The sequence below is a fragment of the Ceratotherium simum genome, chromosome 24 (genome assembly GCF_057802395.1).
Source record: "Ceratotherium simum simum isolate JZ-2026a chromosome 24, ASM5780239v1, whole genome shotgun sequence".
NCBI lineage: Eukaryota > Metazoa > Chordata > Mammalia > Perissodactyla > Rhinocerotidae > Ceratotherium > Ceratotherium simum.
The window spans coordinates 1257273-1267722 of NC_141923.1; positions in this window are offsets into that span (position 1 = coordinate 1257273).

Consider the following 10450-nt stretch of genomic DNA (forward strand, 5'->3'; position numbering starts at 1 on the left):
AATCCACAACCTAGCCTAGTCGCGCATCAGGGGCTCCCTCCACACCCTCACAGCTCCAGAACCTTACAGCTCATCCTCCCCTCCTGCCCTCAGCTCTCCTCCAGCCCCTGGGGTTCCATGAGTGAGGAAGGCGGCCCAGAAACGGGGCAATGACGAGGGGCGAGGTGGCTGACAGGGCCTGGTGGGGAGCAGGGCCAGCCTGGGGCCCAGGGGCAGGAGGAGCTTCCAGCACTGGCCGCTGCCAGAAGCAAGACCCCTGGGCTGGGTGTGTATGAGTCAGCACAGCTGCTGCAACGACCAGCCTGGGCGGCCTGAACAATAGACATTTGTTCTTTCACACGTCTGGAGGCTGCACTTTCCAGAGCAGGTGTCAGCAGAGTGGGGTTCTGCTGAGGCCTCTCTGCTGGCTGTGTAGATGGCCTCTTCTCGTGATGTCCTCACACAGTCCTCCCTCTGCGAGTGTCTGTGCCCTGATCCCTTTTCTTATAGCACACCAGTCACACTAGATTAGGGCCCAGCCTACTGACCTCATTTTAACTTATTACCTCTTGAAAGACCGTATCTCCAAATATGGCCACAATCTAAGTGCCTGGGGATCACCACTTCAAGAAGTGAATCCGTGGGACAAAATTTAACCCAAAACAGGGGAGTTAGGTACAGGAACACACACACACAATGCCCTGTCCCCGTGCACAATGCCAATACCCCGTGTCAGGGTGTTGACACCCTGAGTACCTCACGCTGCCCCTACCCCCAACCTTTGCCCATGTTGTTCCCTTCTCTTAGTGTTCCTTCCCTCTACACACTCAGCACATCCAACACATCCTTCTCTTAGCTCAGAGCTCCATGCCTCCTCCTCTGTCAGTCTCCCTAATGCACCCAGCAGAATGTACCCACCCTCCCCCGGCCTATGTCTGTGCTAGCCTCTCCCACCCAGTAGCCACCTGCGTCCATCTCCCCAGACGTGAAGTACATGATCCTGCAAACAGTGACGTAAGGACACTGTGATAAGTGCTGTGAGGGGAAAGTGTAGGGCTGTGAGGCCACACAACAGAAGGGGCTGAGGGAAGCTGTCCTGGGGGAGCGCCCTGACCCAGAGCCCTGGAGGAACCAGGTGGCCAGCCTCCCTCAGGTCTCCTCCTCAACACCTGGTCTCCTGACCCCGCCCCAGTCACAGAACTTCCTCAACCCAGGATAAGTGGAGCCATGGAGAGGAGACATTTAAGACATGTTAAAGGACAGGGTTTAGCATGGCGATCACGACTCTCATATAGACAGATGATGAACACATTTCAAAGACTTTATTAAACTCATCGATTAAGGGGTTATAACCAGTTCAAACTAGAATTGAAAGTCCCTCACTGATATAGTGGAATCAAGAATGCTAAAAAGAGTTTGTCAACAAATGCATATTTGAATGTACCTGGCTTTCTCCACGGGAGACAGGAAAGAATTAACCATCCTTTCAGAGAAGAGAATTCCCATGGCCTTCAGATCCTCTACAACTTACAGAGTTGTAAAAGAGCTCAAAGACAATGGAGAGTGCGGAGCCCACACTGAGTCGGGTAACCTGGAAGGGGGTATAAGACAGTGCCATGCTTCCCACTGAAGACAGAACAAGTCGTCTTTGGTCCATTTAGTGTCTTTCACAATATTTCCTAAACAAACAACTGACAACATGTCCAGAATATGCAGAGAACTCCTCCAAGTCGATTAGAAACATCACATAATATAGTAGAGAAATAGGCAAGAGAATTGAACAGACGCCTCACAAGAGATATCCAAAGAGCCATTAAAACTAGGAAAAGGATGCTGAACCACACTCATTACAATGGAAATGAAAATGGAAAGCCACAGGAGAGAACGTGAGACCGAGGACAAAGGAGTTCAAGTTTCCCTGGATTAGGATGAACCTGGGCCTGTACCCACAAGGTTAAGATGGGAAACAAAGTAACCAAAGTTTCTGAGCTTGCCTTGCAGAACAGCAGGAGGAGGACGGCTGATAAGGGAGGAACTTGCTGACAGCCCTCCCCCTGACTCAGCATCTCGCAGGAGCATTGAGAAGCTAAAATGACCGATTCTAAGCTCACACGTCATAATAAATATGAAAGACAGTCACCCCTGTGCAAAGGACTCTTGGAACTTCCCCCCCAAGGCCACATGCTCCCCTCCCCATCTTATTCTCACAATGCACTTTGGGAAAACGTTTAGAACTACATGTAGGCCAACTAGTCTGTAACCAGGAGAAAGAATAACTTGTTTCCAGAAAATTTGTGTCCTCTACCCAAACTGTTCCTTCTGTCCCAGATAAAGAAGTACCATAGGTTTTCTTAGATCCCTCGGGAATGTTGCATGCAGCAGGTCTGCTATGGAGAGGCATCAACAGTCTGCGCTCATCCATTACCTGACATTTCTGACCCCACCCCAGCCCTATTTCCCTTACATGAGTCATTTCCAAATCAGTTCCCTTTAAGATGGGTTTTTCTCAGGACCATACTCCACCATCTTCCCATATGCTAGCTTATCGCTTTTCAAAGTTCTTTCTCTAACACCACATTCTTGGCTTTCTATCTTTCGGCAAGCAGATCGAGCCCTTGCTTGGTTTCAAAGGTAGGTCCGATTCCCATAGTGGGAGAGCAGCTTGTACCAGATGAACACTTGCAGCAGCAATCATAAACTCCATAAAACTGCTCAAAACAACAATAGTTTGAACGTACTGGAGAATGGCCAAAGCAAGCAGACACTGGAGAAGATCAGCCCTCAAAATGTCCATCTGCAGGTGCCTCCCAGGCCACGCCACAGGTGCAAGGGGAACACAGCAGACACGGCACCACCCCGGCCCGAGGGCTCAGGTCCTGGGATTCAGGGCTGCATTTCAAGAGCATCTGGAAATGAAGGGGAGATGTCCATAAGAGGAGGGACATCAGAGAGGAACCCCAAAATCTGCATGGAATCTCTATTTAGTCCTGGGCTGATCCCTCAACTGTGCGTGTGTAGGGGAAACTCCAAAGGGGCCATCGAGAAACACTGACTGGGAGGTTGAAAGACTTCTGAAGATTTTAGCTGGGGTGAACCACGTGGCAGATGGACGTGCAGTCAAGCTAACTGCCTCTGACATTAAAACCAATACTTTTCTAGGAAGAGAACCTAACATGGAAGCAGGGAAACGTCCTCCTCCCAACAGGAGCAAGCCCTCCCCCGACTTAGAAGGAGGAGAGGAGGAGCAGGGCTTACACCTGCGAGGAAGGCCAGGTCCAGGCCTCTTGAGAGGAGCGGGCCGTCTGCTGAGGGGGGCAGCACGTTCCAGGCGGCCCTCAACCAGCATGGAGACAGCCAGGCGGTGTCTCAGCCTCCGCACCATCTCTTTCTGGACTCCTGCGGGCTGGCCGGTCCTTCTGACAAGCAGACCACCCACAGCCAGGGAGCCAGCAGGTCAGATTCTGCCCGATGGTGGGGTGCTGGGGCAGGTGCAGGACGTCGGCACAGCCAGGGGACCCGGGGCACCCAGAGCCAGAGGGATGAGTCCCAAGGATCCGCCTGGACAGAGGCTGAGGGCCAGGACTGTCAGAGCCAATTCCAGAGCAATCATCTGAGCAGACCACACCGGGCCTCCCCTTCTGGAAGACAACCCACTCCAGCTATCAGGGGTGGACACCAGGGACAGGTCACCCCTTATCTGAGCTCCCTCAGTGTTTCTAGAATGTTCTCTCACCCTAGGCATTGTGGAGTCAGAAGGAGACGATTCCTGTGTTGCTTCCAGGTGGACGTGAGGGTGAAGCGTGATGGACCCCCAGGCTACTACTCACCCCCACACCTCCAGGGATGACTGGTGAACATGGAAGGTACTGGAAGGCCTGGGCCAAGGCTCTCCCAAGGAAGCCCCCGTGGGGCAGGTCCCAGAGACAACTGTGCAGGCTGGAGACCAGAGGATTCCCTCTACCTGTGTCGACCACACCCGTTCAGCCCAAAAGGCCCGACCTGGCAGAGGCTGTTCTGAGATCCAAGGACTGTGGGCCAGGCTGAGAAACTGGGTCAGAACGCAGCATGTCGCTTTGTACCTGTTGAGGAAAGAGAGCCAGTGGCTCAGTAGGGGGATGTGCATGCCCAGCACACCAGGGCCACAACAGAAAGCTGGGAAGATCTCAATTACACAGGAAGGGCCGTAATTTTTGTACGTATTTATTAGCACAAGATAAGTCTTTGTTTCCCTTCTTACTCAAAATCCCCTCAACTCCCTCTCAGCCACGACAGGGTCCAGTTTCTGGGTGCTGATGAGGACCATGGCCACAGCCGGGGTTATCCCCCTGGCCGCATACTGGGTGTGTCGCCTGGGGGTCACTTTAAATGTATGCACTCGCTGCCCACCCCACACTCCCACACGTACACACAGTGTCTGCAGGGGTCTCTCCAGGAGGGGCTGGGACCCGCTGGAGATTTATGCTGCCAGCTGATCCACACAGATTCACATTCAGAAGACACTGTCTTAGGGATTGTGGTGAGAAACTGAACACACAAACAGCAGCCAGACCACACATGAACACAGAACCCAGACCACAACCGGCAGCGGCAGCCCAGGATGCTGACCCCTCACTGCAGGGACAGCCAGGGCAGCGGCCTGCTCTCTGAGCTCAGACCTGCAGGGAGTCAGACCTCTATCTCCAGCGACAGCCCAGGGAGTGAACAACCACCCCGTATGGTCACGCCAAACCTCCAGGCCTGGATCAGTAACTGACGGCTTCCCTAATGTTTGTGCCCACTTCCAGCTTAGGACTGACGGGAGAAAGCCAAATGCGCTCCCCAAGCAATCACGGGACACTCCGCTTCCCCAGACCCCATCTGATGCCCCCGAGTCCCCCTTTTTCCTATAAAGAAGCTTTCAATACATAGAAAGCATGTTAACATTTCAATCTACATATTATGTAATATATACTACATGTACACATTATAGACACATGTATGGATATAATAGATATGCAAATAGTAACAATTAACAGAAGTAAATGTAACAACACTACGAAGGCTCCCACGCTCCCTCCTGCCCCAACTCCCTGGCTCCAGCAGCTCCGAATACTGAGCCTTTGCCTTTCCCGTTTGTGTGGTCTTCATTTCCAGTGTTTTAGGAGAGTTGAGGTCTTTGACAATAGCCCACAACCATGATCACAAATAGACCCAAATATGTCTTGGGACCTGGACACAACAGGGACAAAGGAGAAGGTCACAAGAGTCCAGTATAAGGTGGAGCGGGGCATGGGCAAGAACGTGGGTTGCCCAGGGAAATGAGTGGAGAAGTGGTGGCCGAGGGCCCCCAGGACCACCCAGGGCAGAGAGGTGAGCAGGGAACGCCCTCCCAGCTACTGCAGCCCTGGCCCTGGCGAGGCGGCCGTTGACAGTGGCCCTGCCCACATGCCCTCATCCTCATGGACCCGTCACACAGCTGGGCCTGCACACACCCCACACAGGCATGCTGAGCCATGCCACAAAGAGAATTGGGGCGTTTCCTTGAGATTTCGAGAGAGTGGCCTGCCAGGGGTCCTTGGCGAGGTGCAGGCGGGTTTGAGCAGCCTCCTGCAGCAGCAAACATCATGTGCTTCCCCAGGACCCCAAGTTGGGCGACTGGGGAAGCCAGCGATGGTTCCTCTTGACCACACTCCCCCAGCTCTCCTCGTGATTTTATATGGTTTCGTCTCCTGGGTGGCATCAGTCCCGCCTGAAATGCCTGCAGGAGTTTTGTTTCCTAGATCCAACCAGGACTTGCACAGCAGTAGGTGAAAAGAACTTCCACAAGCAGGCCTCAACAGTGGAACTGGCATCCCATACCTGCCCTGCTGGTTATGGGGGCAGAAGTGACCATGTCATGGTAGGAATGAGATGCTGGTGGTCTGAGGCACTTGGCGGCCAATCAGGCTCATAGGTGGTCTCTGCAACTGCCTAGGATGAGGTTCTGAATGCAGGCAAGTCTGGGGCCAGGCGCTATCAAAACAGGTTAGGTTAGGTGAGAGTAGGAATGAGCATCACCAGGTCAAGGGACAGGCTGTCCCCTTCCCGCTGCTCTGGAGGGCCTGCATCAATGGATGAGCCTAGCCTCTGACATCCCAGTTCAGGACCAGGCCATGGGAAGGGCTTCTATCAATGCCTTCAAGGCATCTCTTTTCTCTCGTTACCACAGGGCCAACGTTGCTGAAAGCCAGACCCTAAGTCCAGTATGACATTTCGCAAAATTTCAGCACGAGATATATTCACAGCCTCGATGACTTCCTCATGTGGAAGGGTTTGTCTGGAAAGAATGGTATCCTCAGAGCCCAGATGGGGACAGGTGCGTGGATTCTGATAAAGCCCAGTGGCTTGAACACTCAAATCGCATGGTCATGCCCTCTCCAACCACAGAGGCCTGCCCCCAACAGGGATCCAGGGACAGCTCGGCCTGTTGCCTGAGAATCCTGTCATGATTCCAAGAGCGACTGATCTTCCTCAACACCAGCCCCACCACCATAACCAAGGCAGACAGCGTGGGGACTAGGAGGGGCACTAAGCACCCCAGGTCAATGCACAACGTCACGACTTGTCTCTCCAGATCCCTGGGCACAGAGGGGGGAGTGGGCTCCATGGCTGTAACACCCACTAGCCAGGACACTTCAGGGGTTTTGCCAAACTCACCAACATTGGTGATAATGAAGAAATGAAAAAAGCAAGAAAAGTTAACATATTGAGGAGTGTGAGGCAGCCATTTGGTTTAAAACCTATCGGCCTGACCTTGTTTTTCCAGAAAGGCCTGACGTGACCTGAGGAGCATGTGTTGTACATCTGCTGTAAACATTTACAGAGACCCACAGCCGAGAATGACACCCTTAAAGATATCTTCCCCATATCAGCATTTCTTCAAGGAAACTAAGGATTCATTACTGACCTACTGGGCTCATCTCACAACAACTGACCTACTGTCCTAACGAAGGATCTTGTGACTGTAGTGAAAGGGATATTCCTGTCATATGTGATGTATGTTCCTTGTTCCAAGATGGTATATGAACATCATGTACACCTTGCTTCTTCAGAGTGCTTCCTTCCTTGGGGAAGTTCACTTTCTTGGGGTATAGTCCTCAAAACTGGCTCATATAACAAACTCACCTCGATTTCATTTATAAATTGATTATGGCATTTCTTGATATGACATTTCTTGACGTATTTGGCAGGATTTCAGAGAGACTCACATGAGATCACATGAAATCTACATTGAACAGGATTGTGGGGCCAACAGGGGCCCATTCTATTGCCCCCCACCCCAGGTGTACTGCATTCTTTGGGTGAACCCAGTGAGTTCTCCTGAAACCTGGACCTCCTTATTTTAAGTCAGTGGTCCAGAATATTATATGACCGTTTCAAGCCTTAAGACTAGGTGACTTACGGAGGGTACTGGTACGTTTCCTAGGTAAGAGAAACCTAGGTAGAATGTCCTAATCAGGGGTGCCTAGGCATAACTTTGGAATGAATGGGGCAGGCTGATTTATTTTAATTTGGCTTTAAATTGGAAAGAATTGTGTCTATAAAGTATCAACAAATTGTTTGATAGAGAAATGAGAGTCTGAACTTGTTCAGCTCTGAAGACAAGGGACACCAGCTCCTTCCAGCCAAAAGGTGTTCTCAGGTGACTGAGAACCTAGTGGAAGTGCCAGAGGATAAATCCTTGTAACCTGTTGTGGTCCCACGGGAAACTCCATTGTGATCATTCACGTTAATTAATTAAAGGTTTGTCCGGGGATGCACTCATAAGGATATGTCGTCCAATGCTCTGAGCGCCCCCAGCAGTTTGAGACTGCCGGCGGAAGGAACCAAGTCATGTAAGAGGGTGTTCAAGAAATTTTCAGGGAGTGACACTCACAAACAGCTCATTTCTGACCCACTACACTGTCCCTAGAAATTTGTTCAGAGTTTATAGTAAAATGAAACAAAAATTTAAATGGAAGTCGGGCTTCCAAGAGCCAACCAATTCCCAAACAGGCAGCCTCCCCTTGGAACTCCGATGGCTTCATGCTGACACTAGTAGGAGCTTAACAAAATGGGGATAACTGTCATGGATGGAAAGATAACTGTGATAATTTAAAACTATAGTGGCCACTTTGGGGTTCTTTGAGCTTCTAAAACTTGTCTTTTTTGCACTAGGTATAAGAGCCATGGAACAGAGAAATCTTTAATCTTTGAAGAGCCAGCCTTGTCACCTTCTGGCACAATTGCTCAAAAATTAAGGTTCTAGAAGCCATAAATACTTACAAAGAACAGCAAACTCTTACTAACCTTGTTTTGGTCTTGAGAGCTAGGCCTGATAATTGTCAAGTTGGGGGACCCAAATTATGGTTGGAGAAAAATGCAGTTGTACTCCATTTTGTGGTCAGAGATGGTCAGACAGAAATGTGGTTCAGCAAATGGGTTGCACTCCATTAGTTGCTTAGGGTCCCACCAAACTGCCACCAGCTTCAGGGGAATTACATTGGCCATTAGAAGGAACATTCCTTCCAATATAAACTTCGTGTAAGTTTTGTCCCAAAAGGCTAATTAAAAAATTAAGTTACAAGAGGGACCTAAAAGAAAAGTCTATTAGGTCATGGCTTTACAGACACCCCCATAATGTACATTTAAAGCAAGGGAGTGAGCCCCTTCCAGAGCTACCAAGACTCTGAGAGATTTCCTGGGAAACTGCTATATTAAAGATTAATGGAGTTGTTCAATACTGCCAAGTATACTTACTGTTTGTCCCAGCTGAAATCTGGTAAGATATTTGAAAGGATTTAGCAACTTATTGTCAGAAATTTGACCAAACTAGAAACTGATATTCAGAGACTGATAAGAATTTTTTTAATACAAGCCTTCATCCCTAAGTTAAAATAAAACTAAGCACCCAGAGAGAATGAAGCAAATAGGGATGATGCACTTGGACAGGTAGATCACCCTATAATGACAATTATGTTACAACCCAAATTTGGAGGAATTAAGAGCAACTGTCCTGAACTTACAAATCTTGGCAAAACTGGAAATGCAGCTCCAGAGGCAGTTCAGATTCCACCCGTGTTCTTTATCTCAAAAAGCTTGTAAACCTCGCCAGGAACTGTTATCTAGTCCATCACCAGTGCCTCAGACTGAAGGGGAAAAAAAGGAAAAAGAAGAGAAAATCAGCTATAGAAGTGCTCTTGCCCAACGTCTAATATCTTAAGTATCTTCTCCACAAATATTAGTAGAAAAAGCCTAAAACAAAATTTGAAATCAATTATTCTTTGATAAGAAGTGAGTTTTGTATTACTGATCCATGGCAGTAATTTTAAAACAATAGCTGTGGAGTCTCTGTGTATGTGTGTCTATATAGACATTATGTATGTGTGATAGTTTTACCTCCAGATGGTATAATTTCTAAATAAGCTCCAAGCTTCCACCTTGCTTCCAGCACCACAGGAGGAAAACAACCATGACTACATTTAATTATCTCATTTGGTTTACAGATGGGTCTTACTTAGAGGATGAGCAGGGACATTACTGGGCTGGACATCCTGTCTAGCCACAAGAATGCCTGCTACTTTCTATTAACTCTGCTAACCCAGTAAGGAAATTTCCTTCTACACCTTCAAGAAATCATGGAAGAAGAGAAACAAATATGGCAATGAAAAGAGGGAATTTTTGACACCACTGCGTAGCTGTGGTTCAGACCTGATAAAAATACCCAAAATACCTATTGGAGCACAATTGCCACTGCTTCGCCATATACATTAATTAGTCATTGGGCACATGAAAAGATTATTTCATGGGGAAAACAATACTTTTGGAAACTTTCTCCCACAGTGGCTCATAAAGCCTATGATCGTTGTGGAATATGTACAAAGTATAACATAGGGAAACCACTTCATGGGTCACACAGCCGCTTTCCCATTCCTAAGGGCCCCTCTGAGGTATGGCAATTGGACTTTGTTGAGATGCCACCATCTCAAAGATGTAAATACTTGGTAACGATCTGTGTTTTCTCACATTGGGTTGAGATTTTTCCTTTGAGAAGCACAATGGCTTTTGCTGTAGAAAAATTATTATTGGAAAGGATAGTTCTTGTTTCAGGAATTCCTACAGAGTTACACAGGGACAGGGCACTTGTTTCACCAGACAAACAATTGAATCTATTTGTGACATTTGGTCAAATAATGCAACATTTTAACTAATGGCACAATCAAAACTCAATGGGCAAAGCTTTCAGAAACATTTAATCTCTCATGGCTTAAAGCTCTTCCACTAGTGCTCCTCAGTCTTAGATCTACACCCTTTGGTAAACATCAGCTGCCTCCTTCTGAAACAATAACAAAATGACTTATACAATTAGATGAGGGAATGTGTGAACCTACTTTGCTCAAGGGAGATATCTTGCATTATTGTCAAGGTCTCATTCAGACACTTAAAAGAAATGAAAGGTTGGTAGCTGATTTCT